General features: G+C 41.7%; 1 protein-coding gene across 12 annotated transcripts in view; it reads right to left on the reverse strand.

Annotated features, from left to right (window-relative positions):
• Pum1 (pumilio RNA binding family member 1) overlaps positions 1 to 21,107 on the reverse strand; it is a 117,813-nt gene that overhangs the window by 83,947 nt on the left and 12,759 nt on the right. The window lies entirely within an intron of this gene.

The following is a 21,107-nucleotide window of genomic DNA, read 5'->3' on the forward strand; positions in this document are numbered from 1 at the left end:
CCCACAGATAGTTTTCACATGCACATACACACATACAAGCACACACATACAATAGTAATAGTATTTTTTTTCGAGGCAGGGTTTCTCTCTGTAGCCCGAGATGTCCTAGAACTCACTTGTAGATCATGCTGGTTTTAAACTCACAGAGACCTACCTGCCTCTGCCTCCCTAATGTGCCACCACGCCTGACAATTTTTTTTTTTTTTTTGGTTTTTCGAGACAGGGTTTCTCTGTGGTTTTGGAGCCTGTCCTGGAACTAGCTCTTGTAAAAAAGAGAACATCAGCAATGAAGATAAAACATTCTTGAAAACAAGTATTCAAAGTTGTCTTCTCCATCAAGCTAGAAGGCAAAAGGCAAAATGATGGCAAGTTTTAAGTCACTGTAAGTTTAAGAAAGACTGTGATTCAAAACAGCAAAAGCCCTTTGCCATCTGTTGGTCTTCTCAATTATTATCAACAATCCATCTCTGCTTTCTGAAGCACTCTAGAGTCAGTCATCCATGAAAATATTTAAGAAAGAGGCCTTTCGGCACATCTGAAAACAAGAAACCTAAAGGAGGAGCCTCCTAAACCTGCTGTCCTGTTGGCCACCACCTTCCCAAGATTGGTGGATAAATAATAATGCAAAGCTTGAGCTAAAGTCAAGAAAGGAGAAAGATAGCACTTAAAACCCAAATGAAACCAGGTAGTGACAGCCCACACCTTTGAGCCCAACACTCATGAGGTAAAGGTGGAGTGAGGTGATCTCTACGTGTTCCAGGCCAGCCTGGTCTACACAGAAAAACACTGTCTTGCCTCAACATAAAGCCAGCACACTAAACCTTATAGAAGAGAAAGTGGGAAGTACACTTGAAAGCACTGGCACAGGGAACCACTTCCTAAATAGAACCCCAGCAGCACAGACACTGAGAGAAACAATTAATAAATGGAACCTCCTGAAACTGAAAAGCTTCTGTAGAGCAAAAGACATGGTCAACAAGGCAAAACGACAGCCTACAGAATGGGAAAAGATCTTCACTAACCCCACATCAGACAGAGGTCTGATCTCCAAAATATACAAAGAACTCAAGACATTGGACAGCAAAAGATCACATAATCCAATAAAAAAATGGAGTACAAACCTAAACAGAGAACTCTCCACAGAAGAATCTAAAATGGCTGAAAGACACTTAAGGAAATGTTCAACATCCTTAGTCATCAGAGAAATGCAAATCAAAACAACTCTGAGATTCCATCTTACACCTGAAAGAATGGCCGAGATCAAAAACACTGATAACAACTTATGCTGGAGAGGTTGTGGGGAAAAGGGAACACTTCTGCACTGCTGGTGGGAGTGCAAGCTGGTACAACCCCTTTGGATGTCAGTGTGGCAATTTCTCAGAAAACTAGGAAACAACCTTCCCCAAGACCCAGCAATACCACTTTTGGGTATATATCCAAAGGATGCTCAATCGTGCCACAAGGACATGTGCTCAACTATGTTCATAGCAGCTTTGTTTGTGATAGCCAGAACCTGGAAACAACCTAAATGCCCCTCGACCAAAGAATGGATAAGGAAAATGTGGTACATTTACACAATGGAGTACTACACAGCAGAAAAAAAAAAGACAGCTTGAATTTTGCCGGAAAATGGGTGGAACTAGAAAACATAATTTTGAGTGAGGTAACCCAGATACAGAAAGACATTTATCACATGTACTCAATCATAAGTGGTTTTTAAACATAAAGCAAAGAAAGCCAGCCTACAAACCAAATCCTAGAGAATTTAGACAACAATGAGGACACTAAAAGAGACTTACATAGATTCAATCTACATGGGAAGTAGAAAGTAGAAGATCTCCTGTATAAATTGGGAGTACTACTGCTGTCTATGGGTACTTTAAAACCCACGGGTAACAAACTATGCAACTAATGATACAATGTATTATTAAGCTGTAACAATTTTATAGAGTGTTTGCTATAAACATAATTTTATACAATTCAAGCTAGGTATGGTAACCTATATCCTAGCACTTAAGAGGCCTGTAGCAAAAAAATCACAAATACAAGGCCAGCCTGAAATTTACCAAACTGTACATAAACAGGGGCTGGAGAAGGGGCTCAGAGCTTAAGAGCACTTGTTGCCTTGAAAAGGACTTGGGTTTGATTCCCAGCATCCACGTGGTAGAGCTCACAACCCAGGGCTTCTCTGCTTCTGCAATATGGCTACCTCCTCCCATACAGACACCACTACCAAATCCTTTTTAAAATATTTACTTTTAGGCCGGGCGATGGTGGCGCACGCCTTTAATCCCAGCACTCGGGAGGCAGAGGCAGGCGGACCTCTGTGAGTTCGAGACCAGCCTGGTATACAGTGCTAGTTCCAGGACAGGTTCCAAAGCCACAGAGAAACCCTGTCTCGAAAAACCAAAAAAATTTACTTTTGTCTTATGTGCATGAATGTTTGCCTGCGTGTTCACCCACGCATGCCTGGTGTCCTGAGTAGACAAAAAGAGGGCATTAGATTCTCTGGAACTGGAGTTTCAGGTGGTTGTGAGCTACAGTGTGGATGCTGAGAACTGAAACCAGGGCCACTGTTAGCGCAGCGACAGCTCTTACTTGCTCAGCCATCTCTCCAACCCAAGACAACAACCCCTTCTTCAGAGCCCTATGAAAGTCAACCTGACCGCATTCGTCTTGAACCCACCTCTAGACATCATAACCCTATGCTATGAGTTTCCTTTCCTCTTCCAGAGTTTATTTCTGATAGGTCCAAACCTGCCAATTAACCCCATAATTTAACTCATTAATTTAGTGCTTTGCCACATAAGGCCCTGCAAAATTAAATCATAACAAGTAGAGAGAAAATGAAAGAAAGAGTAATCCACAAAAGAAAAGACCAAAGTACTACTTTACAAATTTTTGAGTTTTGTTTTGTTTTTTGGTGTCCCCCCCCCCCGCCCTGGCACCCCAAGACAGTTTCCTCAGTAGCCTTGGCTGTCTTGGGACTCTGTAGAGCAGGCTGGCCTCAAGCTCAGAGATCTGCCTGCCACTCCCTCCTTAGTACCCGGATTAAAGAGGTGTAGCACCACCACCACTAAAACAATTTCTTTAAAAAAAAAGGTGGAGTGGGGGAAGAGGCTAGAGAGACTACTCAGCACTAGCTATTCTTGCACAGGTCCTGGGTCTCAATTCCCAACATCACATGGTAGCTCATAGCTCATACCTCCAACTCAGGGAATCTGATACCTTTTTAGAATCCCCACAGGGAATGAATACATGCAGGTAAAATATTAATACAATAAAAATAAATAAGTAGGCTGGGCAGTGGTAGCACAAATCTTTAATCCCAGCACTCAGAAAGGAAAGACGGTGGATCTCTGTGAGTTCAAGATCAGCCTGGTCTGTAGACCAAATTCCAATACAGGCTCAAAAAAACAACAGAAAAACCCTGTCTCGAACCCCCCGCCCCTCCCTAAAAAAATTTAAAAAAAAAGAAAGAAAACTTTAATTTTAGGGACTGCAGATTGCGCAGCAGTTAAAAACACTTGCTGTTCTTACAGAGGACCTGGATTTAACTCCCAACACACACATGGGATTAAAGTGCTGAGATTAAAGGTGTGTACCACCACTGCCCACCTGAGATTATTTATTTATTTATTTATTTATTTATTTATTTATTTATTTATTATGTCTGTGTGTATCTCTGCGGGCCAGAAGAGGGCACCAGACCTCATTACAGATGGTTGTGAGCCACCATGTGGATGCTGGGAATTGAACTCAGGACCTTTGGAAGGGCAGGCAATGCTCTTAACCACTGAGCCATCTCTCCAGCCCCCACCTGAGATATTTTAAACTAGGTGAGGTGGTTCATGAGAGGAAGATAGACCTCTAGGTTCTAAGACAATCAGAGTTACATAGGAAGATTGTCTCAAATTTTAAAAAGGGAAGAATAGTCTCAAATATCTACTACCATCTCCTTCATGTAACTTTTTTTTTGTGTAGCATTGTCTTCCTAGATCAAAACATTCCACCCAGAAGAGACTCCATAAAACAGAAATAAACAACTCAAAATAGTTCCCAGAAGTCCCTGAAATTGACCGGATTCACTAGCCACTCCCTCTCAAAAGTAAACAATAAAGACTGCTGAGTCACTCAGACAAAACAAGTTACAAAGACTACTAGACCAGACCAGCAGAGGTGACTGAAGAGGTTTAGATGAACTAAGCCACCTGGGAAGACCCTTCCAAACTGCTGAGCTGCCTGCAGACTGTACAGTGAGGTTCAGGCTAACCGTTTTTGGGAGCTTTGCTTCAAAAGCAACCCATCACCCATATTCCTGTTAAGTAGCCCAAAACACTTACTGGCTCACCAAGCTGGACTTTGCTGTGTCATGGGGTGTGTGTGTGTGTGTGTGTGTGTGTGTTGGGAAAGAGTTTTGTCTCCCTAGTAAAAGTCTGAACATCTTCTTTTCTGAAATGTACAATTCAATGTATACCCATATACCGGTTCTTCTGCCATCTCAACTCTGAGCCAAACCAAAAAACTAAGTGCAGACATTCAAACACTGCCCCATATCCCCAAATAAATCACTGCTTTTATGCCCATGGTAACATTACTTTTTTTTTTCCAATTGTCATTGAAAAGAAAAAGAATGCTAGGCTATGGTGTCTCATGCTTTTGATCCCAGCATTCAGGAGGCAGAGGCAGATAAACCTCTTGAGTTCAAGGCCAGCCTGGTCCACCGGAGGAGTACCAGAACAGCCAGGGATACTGAGAAACCTTGGAGGGGGGAGGGAGGGAGGGAGGGAGGGGGAGAGAGGAAGGGAGGGAGGGAGGGAGGGAGGGAGGGAGGGAGGAAGGGAGGGAGGGAGGGGGAGAGAGAGGGAGGGAGGGAGGGAGGGAGGGAGGGAGGGAGAGAGAGAGAGAGAGAGAGAGAGGAGGCACTCCCCTAAAATTCTTGACCATTCCTATTCTGTTTCTCCCAACTGTGACACATTGTTGGCCTAAAGTAGAATGGGAGGAGCGGGACTCCTAAAAGGCTAAATCAAGTACACTACAACTCAAAAGGGGGAGGGCTTGCAGACGGGCCAGGGTTTCTCTGTTTAACAGCCCTAGCTGTCCTGTAAACCAGGCTGGCTCCAAAATTTTTTTTAAAGTTAATAACCCACACATATACACACTTCATAAACTATCATTTCATTTTGTTCACTTTAAAAAGCCACAGAATAATAAAGCAGACACTGGTAAGCTCTGCAGTCACTGGGACCAGAGAATAAAACTAAAGCAAACAGACACTGGTGCTAAGGAATGAATGGACCTACCTCACCAGTAACGAGTTCCTGGGGGGCGGGGTGGTAATCCTCAGCACCACTTACAAAACACGACTGACGAACATGCTCAGATTATTACTCAACTGCTGGGTGCAACAGTTCGTAGAGTCCTTTATAGCATATGCAAGACATAGACGAGACAAACTGTCACTAAGTCAGTATTCACTAACCTATAAGAAAGTTAAGAGCACTGCCTGCTCTTCCAAAGGTCCTGAGTTCAATTCCCAGCAACCACATGGTGGCTCACAACCATCTGTAATGAGGTCTGGTGCCCTCTTCTGGCCTGCAGGCATACACACAAACAGAACATTGTATACATAATAAATAAATATTAAAAAAAAAACTTCTATGGCCGAATAGTAGTGGCACACGCCTTTACGCCCAGCACTTGGAAAGCAGAGGCAGGCAGATCTCTGTGAGTACGAGGCCAGCCTGGTCTAGAGTTCTAGGACAGGCTCCAAAACTACAGAGAAACCCCATCTTGCAAAACAGGGAGAGAGGGAGGGTGGGAGGGGAAAAGGAAAACAGCAAGGCCACTTCTTTAATTGGAGAGATTAGTTAACTGATATTGAAGGCCATACTAAATATAAACATGAGTCCTGTCTGAAAGCTATTAAGGTATAGGCTTATTCAAGTGGCTTATTATTTATGACTACATAGAAAGCTATTATTTGCCTCGAAAAAATAGTGATTTGCAAATAGCACATAAAACTAGTAAAGTTTCATTCTGAAATAGCAATTTTAAAAGAAAACATACAGAAAAAGTAAAAAGTAAATTAAGTCAGGTGGTGGTGGTGCACATCTTTATCTTTACTTTAATCCCATCGCTCAGGAGGCAGAGGCAGGTAGATCTCTGTGAGTTGGAGACCAGCCTACTTACAGGAGCTAGTTCCAGGACAGGCTCCAAAGCTACCTACTGAGAAACCCTTTCTCAAAAAAACCAATCAATCAATCAATAAATAAATAGATGGGTGAATGAATAAATAGGTGAATGAATAACCAGGTAGGTAGATAGGTAAAATGAATAAAGTTTACCCAAAACTGTTTAAAACTGAATTGGAACAAATTTCTAAGTAATAGTCTCATAAAATATTAAGTGAAGGGTTGGAAATGATCAGCAGTTAAAAGCACTTGCTGTTCTCCCATAGAAACTCAAGTGGCAGCTCAAAAACATCAGTCACTCCAATTCCAGGGAATCAACTACCCTCTTCTGACCTCCATGGGCAGAAGGCACTCAGGTGGTACATATGCATACATGAAGGCAAAGCACTCATACATTCAATTAAATCTCTAAAAAGAGAGGCAGGGGTGGGGATATGGCTGAGTGATACAGTGCTTGCTTGCAACCCCTACACAGAGGAGAGGGAGATTTAGAACAAAAGCTATGTGGTGGCACACATAAATCCAACATTACAGGAATAAGGACAAGCAAATTTCAGTAAGTTCCAGGCTAGCCTGTGATGTGGGATGTCCTTCTGTATGTGTTGCTTTTATTGGTTAATGAATAAAGGTGCTCTGGCCTATGGCAGGGCAAAATACAGCCAAGCTGGAAGAAATATAGAGAGAATAGATGGAGTCAAGGAGATACCATGTAGCTGACAAAAGAGACAGACACAGGGACCTTACCATTAGGCCACAGCCTCGTAGCAATACATAAATTAATAGAAATGGGCTAATTTCAGATGTAAGAGCTAGCAAGAAATATGCCTGAGTCATTGACCAAGCAGTCTTGTAATTAATATAGTTTCTGTGTGATTATTCGGGTCCGGGCAGCCAGGAAACGAATGAGCAGCCTCCGTTTACAAGCCTGGTCTCAGAGTTCCAGATCAGCTAAAGCTACATAACGGGTGAGACAATATCTCCATGGGGTAAGGGTATCTTAGCACAACAGGTTGAGTTCAAAAAATTAGTGCCTCAGAATTTTGCTCCAGTTTTAGTCTAAGTACTACATTTCCCTTTTTGTTCTGTTTTGTGAGAACGTACAGAGTGGATTTTCATTGAGTGTCCAGTATCTGTAGACAATGAAAGTCACCTTTAACACAGCAGAAATTTAAGACAGAAACTTTGCAAATAAGCACAATTTACTAAGAAATGAGAATATTCCATCTGTTGTTGGAGAGAGGCTACCATGGTATAGGAAATCAGTATTGACTCAGTAATAGCAAAAAAATGGTCATTGAGTTTGAGGTCTGCCTTGGCTACATGGTAAGACCCTACATCAAAAAAGGAAAAGAAAAAAGGGGAGAGGGGATATTACCAGTGAGAATGATCAGTTTTAAAACAGATTCACTGGAGAAATTACTACTCACCAGGCAAGCACACACTGATAAGGAAGACCTGTCTCTACTTATCCAGCTGAAATGCTCTCTCTTCCTCAAGGACTAGAAGTCTGAGAACTGAGAGCCATGTTAATAAAGGGCCTCTCTCCCTTTATTCCTGAGGTAACATACTAGGGCTACGTGCTAACATGACTGGCAATACCATAAAAATTGCTCATATTTCCCCCATGTGATCTTTGAACATCTAGCTAAATTAAAAGTTGAGTCATCTACATATATATTTGTACCTTTAAATTACAATCTTATGATTGCCAAGAGAGCAAATGGGAGTGGCAAGAAAGCAGAAATTATACCCCTAGAGGCAGCTTCGGTCAAATGACTCTTATTTTGCCTCGGGAGAAACCAGCATGATTTACTGGCTTTTCTAGGAATCTGACAATAAATTTTATGAGTTTTATTAATATCCATGCCCCCTGATCTGATAAACTGACTTCTAGGAATCTAAAGCCTAAGCAAATAATCAGAAATATGGGCAAAGATTTACTGACAAAGATCTCAAACCACAGTATAAAACAGGAAGAGTTATTAAATACAACATGTGCTTTAAAGAATTTGGAGGGCACCTTTCAAAACAGTTTCTTTGTGTAGCTTTGGATGTACTGAAGCTCACTCTGGCCCCAAACTCAGAGATCCACCTGCTTCTGCCTCCCAACTATTGGGATTAAAGGCATGCCCCGCCTGGGAGAAGTTACAGAATTTGATATAGCTATTTAAAATGTCTAAATTTTTTATGTGTATGAGCACTGACCAGCATTTATGTCTGTGCATCATGTGTGTGCCTGCTGCCTGAGAGGCCAGGGGAGTCACATCCTATGGAACTAGAGTTAACAGGACAATGTGGGTGCTGAGTAGTGAATCTACAGAAGACCAGTAAATTCACTTAAGCTCTGAGCCACTCCTCCAGCACCCTAAAACATGTCTAAATTTCTATCAGAAACATATGTACATAAAGGCTCAAAGTAGGGTAATACACAATGGGAGCGAGTTCCCAAGATTACATAGAGAAACCCTGTCAAGAGAGAGAGAAAGAGGAAAGGAAGGCAAGAGGGAGGGAGGGAGGGAGGGAAGCAGGGAGGGAGGGATGGAGGGAGGGAAGGAGGGAGGGAGGGAAGGAGGGAGGGAGGGAAGGAGGGAAGAAGGGAAGGAATACAATAGATGTAGAGCCTCTTAACCCTGGGTACCCTAGCATGGCAGCATACACATACACTCCCAGCTCAAGAAACAATTTTAGGAGCTGAAGAGATGGTTCAGTGGTTAAGAGCACATATATAATGACTGCTCTTCCAGAGGACCCAGCACAAATGTTAGAAGGCTTAACAAGTACCTAAAAGTTCAGCTCCAAGAGAGTTCAACACCTCTGGCCTCTGCAGGCACCTGGATGTGCACATACTCACACACAGATGCAACCATAATTACAAGAAGAAACAAAAGCTGCCGGGTGGTGGTGGTGGTGTGAATGTGATAGAGGCCAGTCTACAGAGTAAATTCGACAGCCAGAGATACACAGAGAAATTCTGGCTCAAAAAACAAAAACAAAAACAAAACAAAAAAAAGTAAAGTAACAAAGAAAAAGAAAGCAAAGGTAGGAGAGTGTGGACTACTGAGTGGGTTACAGTCTTAGTCAATGTTCTATGCTGTGAAGACACACCATGACAAAGACAACTCTTATAAAGGAAAGTATTTAACTGGAGACTTGCTTATACCTTCAGAAACGAGTCCATGATCATATCAGCAGAGAACATGGCAGTAGGCATAGTACTAGAAAAGAGCTAAATGCTAGGCTACCTCCTGATCCACAGGGAGCAGGAGCAGACTGAATTTGACATTAGCTTTTGAAACCTAAAGCCCACACTCAGCCAAGTACTGTAGGGCCCTGGTCTGCCCTTGTTCCTGGGGTGCATCTGGAGGACAGTTTCTGGTCAGCTAACTAAGCATCCTGTTTGTTTTTGTGTTCTCCCTGCCCTGCCTGGTGATTAGCTGTAGGGCATTGACTTCTTTGTTTTTTTTTAATATTTATTTATTTATTATGTATACAATATTCTGTCTGTGTGTATGCTTGCAGGCCAGAAGAGAGCACCAGACCTCATTCCAGATAGTTGTGAGCCACCATGTGGTTGCCGGGAATTGAACTCAGGACCTTTGGAAGAGCAGGCAATGCTCTTAACCAATGAGCCATCTCTCCAACCCGACTTCTTTGTTAATATGGTAATTTCCCACCTGCCTGGGCAGAGGTCCTTGTGCAGCAGTTAGGTACTTAAGGACTTCCCCAAGTCTGAATAAACGGGCAATCGGCTGGTCTCCTTTCGAAGGACCCTGGTCTCTGTGTGTGTTCTTTTAATCTCCAGGCCCTTGCCCGACTCGACTCGCCAAGGGTACAGTGGCACACGAACTGTACCGAGGGTGTAACACAGAATCGGGTGTTACAAAGTACCTCCTCCAACAAAGACACACCTAATCCTTCCAAGCCAGTCACCACCTGGGGACTAGGCATACAAATATATGAGCTTTGGGGTTATTTTCATTCAAACCACAAACGATAGATCAGTACTGAATACACAGCAAGATGGTTTTGGTAAGGGAGGAAGGTGGCTGGAGAGATGGCTCAGAAGTTAAGAACACTGGCTGCTCTTCTGGAGGTCCTTATTCAATTCCCAGCACCCACATGATGGCTCACAACCATCTATAATGAGATCTGGTGACTTCTGGCATGTAGGTATACATGCAAGCAGCACACTGCTTAATTAATTAATAGCTCTTGTTCCAGCACCCACATGGCAACTCACAACTCACAACTATCTATCTCCAATTCCAGGGAATCTGATGCCCCCTCTTCTGATCTGTGGGCTCCAGCACACATGTGGTTTACCTACATATAGTTGCAGGCAAAACACTTATATGCATATAATAAAATGATAATAAATTATTAAAAAATAAAGTAATAAATAAAATTATTCTTTTTTTAGTAAATCCTTCAGGAGCACATGTGATGGTGCCACCTATGATCCCAGCACTTGGGGAAGCTGAGACTTTTAAAAGAATCACTTGAACTTTAGGGAGAAATTGAACTTGAGGTCACAATGGGTTACAAGGTGCGTTCAAGGCCAATCTGAGTTCCATAAGGAAAACAGTCACAGCCACACACCTGCGCACCCACTCACACCCACACCTATACAAACTTAACAAGTACTCAAACCATTACCTTTCTAGAAACAGATCATTAATAGCCAAAATTAAGAGTGAGCTTTCATGCAGCTAGAGGGTTCTATGGTTAGGGCGCTCGTTCCTCTTTCAGATCACAGTCTGATTCAGAACACCACTGGTCACCTTTAATTCCAGCTTAATGGATGTAATGCCGTCTTCTGGCCTCCAAGCATATCTGTACATATATAGACAGTGGGTACACAAAACATTCACATGGACGCAATAAACTTTCTAAAAATTTTCATATTTATTTAAAAAATAAGTCGCATACAGACTATTGTATAGTTATTTCTTAGGAAAAAAATCAAAACAAGGGCATATAACTGACAAATTTTTTTTTTTTTGGATTTTCAAGACAGGGTTTCTCTGTGGCTTTGGAGCCTGTCCTGGAACTAGCTCTGTAGACCAGGCTGGTCTCGAACTCACAGAAATCCGCCTGCCTCTGCCTCCCGAGTGCTGGGATTAAAGGCATGCGCCACCACCGCCCAGCCCATTTATTTTTTTTTTAAAAAGGGTTATTTATTACGTATTCAGTGTTCTGCCTGCATGTATCCCTGCAGGCCAGAAGAGGGCACCAAATCTCATTACAGATGGTTGTGAGTCATTGCTGGGAATTGAACTCAGGACCTTGGAAGAGCAGGCAAAAAGCTCTTATCCACTGAGCCATCTCTCCAGCCAAATAAATTTATTTTTTAAAATGTGGTATGGAAAGTCCATGGGCAGTTTCTACAGAGAGCACTATTTGAAGCAGAGACAGATCAATCTTCAGTGCCATCATGATAGACAAATATTTTAACAGCTAGGGTTTACTATATATCCTTAACACTGTTTCTTAGTTCTCAAACAGATAATTGTAAATGAAGTTCTCTCCCTGCACTTTTTTTTAAACAAGGCAAAAACCAGACAAAAAAAAAGGTTAAACTCTGTCTTAGTTCAGGTATCTATTGCTGTGATAAGAGACCATGTCCATGAAAACTTTTTTTTAAATATTTATTTATTTATTATGTATGCAATATTCTGTGTGTGTGTGTCCGCAGGCCAGAAGAGGGCACTAAATCTCATTACAGATGGTTGTGAGCCACCATGTGGTTGCTGGGAATTGAACTCATGACCTTTGGAAGAGCAGGCAATGCTCTTAACCAGTGAGCCATCTCTCCAGCCCCCATGAAAACTTTTTTTTTTCCATGGCAACTCTTATAAAGGAAATATTTAGTTGGAGCTGGCTTACAACTTCAGAGGTTCATTTAGTTCATTGTCATCATGGCACAGCATCTCAGCACACAGCTCAGAGTTCTACATCCTGATCAGCAGGCAACAGGAGGTGAACTGTGTGACAAACTGGACATAACTTGAGCATACATAAGATCTCAAACCCCAACTCCAGTGACACACTTCTTTCAACAAGGCCATACTTACTGTCCAACAAGGTCATACCTCTAAGAATGTCACTGCCTATGGACCAAGCACTCAAATACATGAGTCTATGGGGGTCATACCTATTCAAACAAAAAAAAAAAAACCTTGCTCAGTTATACAGGCAGACCAGCTCCAGAACTTGAGTCTTAACTCAGCATCCTATCCCAATTAATTTTATACAACAAAAGCAAAAAGATTAAAATAATCCAGATCCAAGAAAACTACACTAGATGAAAGAAATAGAGAACTGAAGGCAGAGTGTGCAACAGAAGCACGCTCCAGCCATCCATGAAGAATAGCTACCCAGTCCATTTGTGAACACACACTCAGGCTCTCTTCTGTTAGTTCAAGAAGCAAAAGGAGATGAACTATCAAGATACTGTGGAAAGAATCTGCTTGCCTAGGAAAATGTTATCCCACCCTAAAGGTTTAAAGGATACTTCTGAAAGCATCTTTCTATGGAAGAAAATAAATATAAATACATGGACACAGACATATTTAGTATACAAATCTGTAACAGAATAGAAAAGCTTTTCTGAGATGTAAAAACAAAAGTTACTAGCAAAAACCAACGAAAGGGTGCTAGAGAGACAGCTCAGTGGCTAAGAGCCTTGGTTTTTGCCCAGAAGACCACCTATAATTCAGCAAAGGATCCAATGTACTCTCTGGCATCAGAGAGCACCTGATGGAGGAAGGTCATTGGCTAATAAAGGAACTGCCTTGGCCCATTTTATTGGTTAGAAGATAGGTGCAGTAAACAGAACAGAACGATGGGAGGAAGAGGAAGTGAGCTCAGAGTCTCGACAGCTCTCCTCCCGGGCAGACACACGCCATGAAGCTCCGACCCAGGATGGACTAGGCTAGAATCTCCCCGGTAAGCGCACCTTGGGATGCTACACACAGATGATTAGAAATGGGCTAAATTAATATGTGAGAATTAGCCTAGAAGAGAATGGGCCAAGCAGTGATTAAAAGAATACAGTGTCCGTGTAATTATTTCGGGGCATAAGCTAGCCGGGCAAGCGGCTGGGGTGTTGGGGACGCAGCCCCGCCGCCGCCCTTATTACTACAAGCACCAGCACATATATGCAAACACAAAAAATAAGCCCTTTTTAAAAAGTAAAAACTGTAGCCAAGCATGACGGTGCATGCCTAACAGTATTGAAGGCAAATACAGGTAGGTGTGCGAGTTCAAGGCCAGTCTGATCTTTATAATGAGTTCAAGACCATCCAGAGATACATAATGAATGAAATTTATCCCAAAAGCAAGAACAGGAGCTAGAGAGATGGCTCAGAGGTCCTGAGTTCAATTCCCAGCAACCCACAGGGTGGCTCACAACAATCTGCAATGAGATCTGGTGCCCTCTTCTGGTATGCAGGCATACATGTAGACAGAATACTGTATACATAATAATTAAATTAAAAACAAAAAACAAAAGAAAAATTTTAAAGCAGAAGAAAAAAGAGCTCACTTTTTCATGTTATTTTTTTATGTGTCTATAGGCCTTCTGCCTGCACATATGTCTGGCCACCATATGCATCCCCAGCTCCCCTGGAAACCAGAAAAGAATATCCTCTAGAACTAGAGTTAAAAGCTTGGCAACCAGCACCTTTAAGGCCAAACCACCTCACAAGCCTTGAGTTTTTTAAGGCACAATCACAACATCCAGAGCCACACCTTTTTAAGATTCTTCAGTGCAGCCTTTCAATGCATGATTACTGTTCATCCAAACCCAAACCATATCAGTATTCAAGTTACACCTTACAAGTTTATCAATTCAAAATGACATCTTAATTAATCAAAAAAAAGGGGGGAGGGGCTGGAGAGATGGCTCAGAGGTTGGGAGCATGGCCCGCTCTTCCAAAGGTCCTGAGTTCTGTTCCCAGCAACCACGTGGTGGCTCACAACCATCTCTAATGGGGTCTGGTGCCCTCTTCTGGCCATCAGGCATACACACAGACAGAATATTGTATACATAATAAATAAATATTTAAAAAAAAAAACACCTCATTCAATGCATCTTCCTCAGGGTACCCTGATGACATAATCTCTTCATTCAGCACTTACATACTACTTGCCAGGTGCTGGGAAGAAGAAGCTTTAAAAGACATCTTTCCATCAAGCTGAAAAGAAAAGAATCCACTGAGCCCAGTAATTGGTGTGAGAATTAATCTTTAAGTGATAATTTTGGAAGAATAATAAAAAAGATGGTTTTATGAACTAAAAAAAAAAAAAAAAGACATCTTTGAGGAAGCATCCAGTGGTCCTTAACTAATGATGCACCCATAAGAATCACCAGGGAGGGAGGCTTTGAAAACATACATTAACGACAACTCATCACTGGAGATTATGATTTGATGGTCCATCACTTGTTTACAACAGCATGGTAACACCCAAAGGAAACACAGGAAATACTCAACTATAAGACTGTTAATAAATGTTTTAACTAAGCACCACACAGGCACAAGAGCATTCAGCTAAGGAAGAAAGAGGGAACTAGCAATGGCTACCACAAATGAAGGCACTTTTAACAGAAGCTTGAAGATGATGTGGACTTGTGTATTTGAGCACTTAGCCCCCAGTTGGTAGCACTGTTTGGGGAAGTCTAGGAAGTGCCTTGCTGGAAGAATGTCATGGGGGTGGGGGGGCTGTCTTTGAGGTTTCAAGCCTAAAACTCCCCCACTCTGGTTGGGGCTCAAGATGTGTTCTTTCAGCTTTCTTCTTAGGCTGCCATGCCTGCATGCCATAATGACAATAAATTCTTACTCCTCTGGAACCATAAGCCCAAAGAAACCCTTACTTCTATTAAGTTGCCTTGGTCATGATGAGCTGCTACCACAGCAGCAGAAAGCAAGTAACATAACAGACTCTATGGCAACATAGCAGAGAGACCCTCACACATCCATGCTTTTGTTGCACTATTCCCAATGCTCAAGACACAGAAAGCCCAGAAGTAAACCACAGATGAATGGGTAGGAATATATGGCCCAAGCTGGCCGTGACTCTCAATAGCTATGATCTCAGCACTTAAAAGAAAGAAGCAGAGATCAGTTTAAGGTCATGCTTGGTTACTTGTCTAGTTTGAGGTTAGCCTAGCCAGTGGGGAGGAGGAGAGAAAGGAATATGTACATATACATAACTTAACACCTGAAAGAATAAAATTAACATTTTCACAAAAACAGAAAAACAAAGCACAGAATATATGTCACCTGCTTTCCCTCACATTTAACATCTGTATTTAACACCCCCGTATGCCCCAGTTTGGCTTTGGTTTTTGTTTTGTGTTGTTTCATCTGGTTTTTTTTAATTTTATTTATTTTATTTTATATACATTGGTGTTCCCCCTGCATACATGTTTGTGTGAGGTTGCCAGATTTTAGAGTTACAGACAGTTGTTAACTGCCATGTGGGTGCTGGGAATTGAACCTGGGTCCTATGGAAGAGCAGCCAATGCTCTTAACCACTGTACCACCTCTCCAGCCCCTTGTTTGTCTGTTTTTTGAGACAGGGTTTCTCTGTACAGCCTGGCTGTCCTGAAACTCACTCTGTAGCCCAGGTTGGCCTCAGAGATCTGTCTGTGTCTGTCGCCCTGGGATTAAGGTGTAAGTCGCCACCAGCACTAGGATAAATTTTTATGTATATATATGTATAGAAGATTATGAAAGAAAGATTAAGGAAGTTCTAGAGACAGGGAAAGGATAATGGAGCAAAGAACAAAGTATAGTGATATATAGTTTGTGAAAATGTAAGAAAACATGTTACTCTCTTTGCTAGCATGAAAAAATTAATAAAAAAATAAAATAGAAGGTGGCTTGGTGAAAAAGGAAGGAGGCTTAAGAAGAAAAAACTAGGCCTGGAGAGATGGCTCAGAGGTTAAGAGCACTCACTGACTGCTCTTCCGGAGGTCCTGAGTTCAATTCCCAGCAACCACATGGTGGCTCACAACCATCTGTAATGAGATCTGGTGCCCTCTTCTGGCCTGCAGGCATACATAGAAGCTGAACACTGTGTACATAATAAATAATCTTTAAAAAAAAGAAAAAACTACAACGGTTGTGTGAACAATCGAGCTTCAGCCCTCTGCAAGCGCAGTACATGTTCCTAAAGGCTAAGTTATCTCTCCTGCCCCTCTTTTTATTAAAACAAAAATTGCCGCATTGGAAAAAAAAGTAAAACAATTTTCCAAAGTCTGTCCCAATATTAAAACTCTACTGGAGGGGCTGGAGAGATAGCTTAGAGGTTAAGAGCACTGCCCGCTCTTCCAAAGGTCCTGAGTTCAATTCCCAGCAACCACATGGTGGCTCACAACCATCTGTAATGGGGTCTGGTGCCCTCTTCTGGCCAGCAGACACACAGACAGAATATTGTATACATAATAAAAAAATAAATATTTAAAAAAAAACTCTACTGGATTCCAGGATAACCAGACTATACAGAGAAACACTGTCTTGAAAACAAACAAAACACCTCTACTGGAAATGTATTAGCCATTCACTTTCACTCAACATGGCAGACTAAGCTTCCCCCCGACCCCGCCAACACCCACACCCCTGATATTTGAAAGTTGAAAACAGAGCTGGGGAGATGAGGACCTGAGTTTGATTCCAAGAACCCAGGTAAAGCTGGTATAGGATTCTAATCCCAGTGCTCTCGGAGCAAGAGGGGAGGCAGACAGTATCCCAAAGAAGTTCAAGAGCCAGTTAGCCTGGTACTTCAGCACAAACAAGAGACTGTATCTCAAATAGAGAGAAGGTGAGAACATCAGAGATTATCCTCTGGCATCCACTTACAAACCATGGCATGACAAATCCACTCACACAGGAAAACTACTGTGGATGTTTGTACATTGTGAAGATATGTCACTGTAATTAGTTTAATTAAGAGCTGAATGGCCCAACAGTTAGGCAGAAGAGATTAGGCAGGACTTCCAGGGACAGAGAGGACTCTGGGGGGAAAAAGGCAGAGTCAACAGTCAGAAGCAGAGGAAGCAACATGAACACTATGGAGAGATGAGGCAAAGGCCATGCGACAGAATGTAATGGGTGGATTTAAGTTATAAGAGCTAATGGGACGGGGCTGGAGAGATGGCTCAATGGTTAAGAGCATTGCCTGCCCTTCCAAAGGTCCTGAGTTCAATTCCCAGCAACCACATGGTGGCTCACAACCATCTGTAATGAGGTCTGGTGCCCTCTTCTGGCCTGAAGGCATACACACAGACAGAATATTGTATACATAATAAATAAATAAATATTTTTTTTAAAAAAGAGCTAATGGGACAAGCCTAAGGTAAGGATTAATTTTTATAATTGATAAGTTTCTGGTTGGAGGGACAGAGGATTCATTTCAAGGAACATAAACACAAAAAGATAAAATTGGGGGAGAAGTAGAGCTGGTAGGTTTGTTAATTGATTGATGTTTTTGAGACAGGGTTTCCTTGTGTAATAGCCTGTCCTGGAACTAACTAGCTATGTAGACCAGGCTGGCCTAGAATTTAGAAATCCACCTGACTCTGCCTCCCACCTGCTGGGATTAAAGGATCACACCACCCGCCCAGCTATAAACCCATTTTCTAGGAAATGAACCAATAGCTCAGTACAGAGTGAGACATTCCCGTTTGAAACCATTTTGTACTTCCCTTCATGAAACCAAGTTTCTTCAGAGGAAAGACATAAGCAGATTCATTGTTTTGCATTTTCAAGACTTCTGACTCTGGATAATAGTTATCTCCCTAATCTACAACTGGGAAAACACAGATCTGAATTAATAAACTCTTTAATGAGTTAAAAAAATTGTATCAGCAAGCTTGGTATTTTTTTTAAATATTTATTTATTTATTATGTATACAATATTGTCTGTGTATATGCCTGCAGGCCAGAAGAGGGCACCAGACCCCATTACAGATGGTTGTGAGCCACCATGTGGTTGCTGGGAATTGAACTCAGGACCTTTGGAAGAACAGGCAATGCTCTTAACCACTGAGCCATCTCTCCAGCCCAAGCTTGGTATTTTTTAAACATAATAGAAGCTGAATAGATGCCTCAGCAGGTAAGAGCACCACAGGAGCCAGGTTCAGCTCCCAGAACCGACCTGGCAGCTCACAAACACCTGTTAACTCCAGTTCCAGAAAACCCAACATCCTCTGGGAGCCTCTGTGGACACCAGACATAGATATACAAAGGCAAGCACTCACACTCATAAACTAAACATATCTTTAAAAAGAAATAGTTGCAGTTCGGATGTAAAATAAATCTTAAAATTTAATAAAAGAAAAAATAAAAATTAAACTGAAAAAGAAAAAGAAACAGTAATATAGACAGCACTTGTGACTCCCCTGCAAACATGAGTTACTCAGAAAGCAGCACCACTGTGGGACTCCATCTTCAGACCCTGGATGAGCGCTTCAAACACTGGCCTAAGCTACAGGAGGGAAGGTAGCCACAAACAACCAGAGACTATCCAACTGAAAAAAGTTCTGAACAGGCCATCCACAGACTAGATTAGACAGAGATGGGGAGTGTTAGGGTACTACATCTACAGCTAATGAGAATAATGACTGTGGTGATGGCAAGGCAACCATATCAACAGCCAACAAGCACTGAATTAACACTATAATTGAGCAAAAACTGTATCAAAGAGGTAGTCTTTTAGGCTCCTTGTTTTTACACATTAAAATCACTTTCTTGAAAACTTATTAATTCTAAAAGTTCTTCAAGGCTGGAAATGTAGCCAGGCAGCAAGCAGTACACTTGCCTAACATAAGCTAAGTCCTAGACTCCATTCTCATTATCTCCACAAAGTAAATAAACTCATATAACCTATTGCAATCTGTACACCATTTGCACAATTCCCAGCAGAGAACAAAGTACCAGGACTCACTGAGTTTATATCACAACTCTATGTATCCAGAAGAAGCTAAATGGAAACACAGCAAAAAAGGAGGTTTTCGTTGTTTTTTTGTTTTGGTTTGGTTTTGGTTTTCCGAGACAGGGTTTCCTATGTGTAGCCCTAACTGTCCTAGAATTCACTCTGTAGACCAGGTTGGTCTCAAACTCACAGAGATCTGCCCATTTCTGCCTCCAGGCTAGTTTTCTTTTTTTTTTTTTTTTTTTGGTTTTTCGAGACAGGGTTTCTCTGTGGTTTTGGAGCCTGTCCTGGAACAAGCTCTTGTAGACCAGGCTGGTCTCGAACTCACAGAGATCCGCCTGCCTCTGCCTCCCGAGTGCTGGGATTAAAGGCGTGCGCCACCACCACCCGGGGCAGTGGTAGACCACGCCTCCAGAGGCAGAGGTCGGCTCTGTGAGTTCTAGACCAGCTTGGTCTACAGAGTTAGTTCTTGGACAGCCAAGGGTACAGAGAGAAACCCTGTCTCAAAAAAAGAAAAAGAAAACCATTCATTCCATTCTCTTTTCTTCACCAAACTGTAATTGTGGTATACATTACTTCCATGCATTTTTGGTTTATTTGTTTTTAATTTTGAGACAGGATCTCCTATATAGCGCAGACTGTCCCTGAACTCAAAATAAATTCTGGATTATGTCATTTTATTCTCCACTGTGACATCGCATGACTATCTATTATAATTTCCTTCAATACCTTACCAAAAGCTTTTTGAAACAAGGTGTTGCCCAAAAAGCATACATATCAAGTTACAGCATTAGGACAATATTTGAAGGGACATGAGTGCACACACCAGGACCACTGGACCCATATAATTCTTCAGAGTATATACTCAAAAGGACTGATCATCCTTGTAACCAAATACCTAATGTTAAATCTTGGAAGTTTAGAATACAAAGGGTGAGAGTGTAGCGATAAGAGGATACAAAATATGAAAGATGGATTATTCATTCAAATGCTACTGGTCCAAATGCTAAAGAACCTAAGCAATCTACACCAAAAGTCGACTCTAATTACAAGGTGTCAGAGTTACTTTACTTTGCAGCACTGGAGAGGAAACAAGCATCTTCGTACATCATCAGATGCCCACACCAAACAAAGAAAAAGAGGGCCACTGAAGCCATTCCATCCAGAGTTCTGCCTGCCCATTTATGATCATTCCTTATCATGCCAATTTACAAGGAATAACATTCTAGAACCAAGGACCACAGGAAAAAACCCCACAAAATATGCTCCATGGCACTATGGCCAGGACAGAGCTACTTAGGTCTGTGTGGATAACCCAATATAAAGGCCACAGTTCAACCATGGATCTTACAATGTTTCCCCTATTTCATCACCTACTTTATCTCCCAGCATTTTACAGAGAAAATAGATTTCACAATAAGAGTACAACAATCACATGTCAAAGATTTAACCTTTAGTTTTACAAGATGAAATTTTCAATGCTAGTCAGAAAAAATAATCCTGAATCTTCAAAATGACTATTAAAATATAACTTATTTATATGAAAAAGATAGCTCTTTTATAGCATTCTCAAATTTGTCATCTTTTTTTTTCAAGGATTTTGTTATTTTTTTTCAAAGATTTATTTATTATGTATATAACATTCTGCCTTGATGTATGCCCACACGCCAGAGGAGGGTGCCAGATCTCAGTACAGATGGTTGTGAGCCACCATGTGGTTGCTGGGAATTGAACTCAGGACCTCTGGAAGAGCAGCCAGTGCTCTTAACCTCTGAGCCATCTCTCCAGCCCTCAAATTTGTCATCTTAATGGCTTGTTTTGGATACTATAATGTGTGCAATATAGTTGCTACTGATGTCTAAAAGTAGTGTCTGTCTATCTGTCTGTCCTTAATGACTTACTTTACAACCCACTACCAAGTTCACTTTTCCTCATTCTCCTCCAGAGACTTCCACTGAGTCCAAAAACGAGAGT

Source organism: Microtus oregoni, unplaced genomic scaffold (assembly GCF_018167655.1).
Source record: "Microtus oregoni isolate MIOR12 unplaced genomic scaffold, Mior012 000005F_ref0000423, whole genome shotgun sequence".
Lineage (NCBI taxonomy): Eukaryota > Metazoa > Chordata > Mammalia > Rodentia > Cricetidae > Microtus > Microtus oregoni.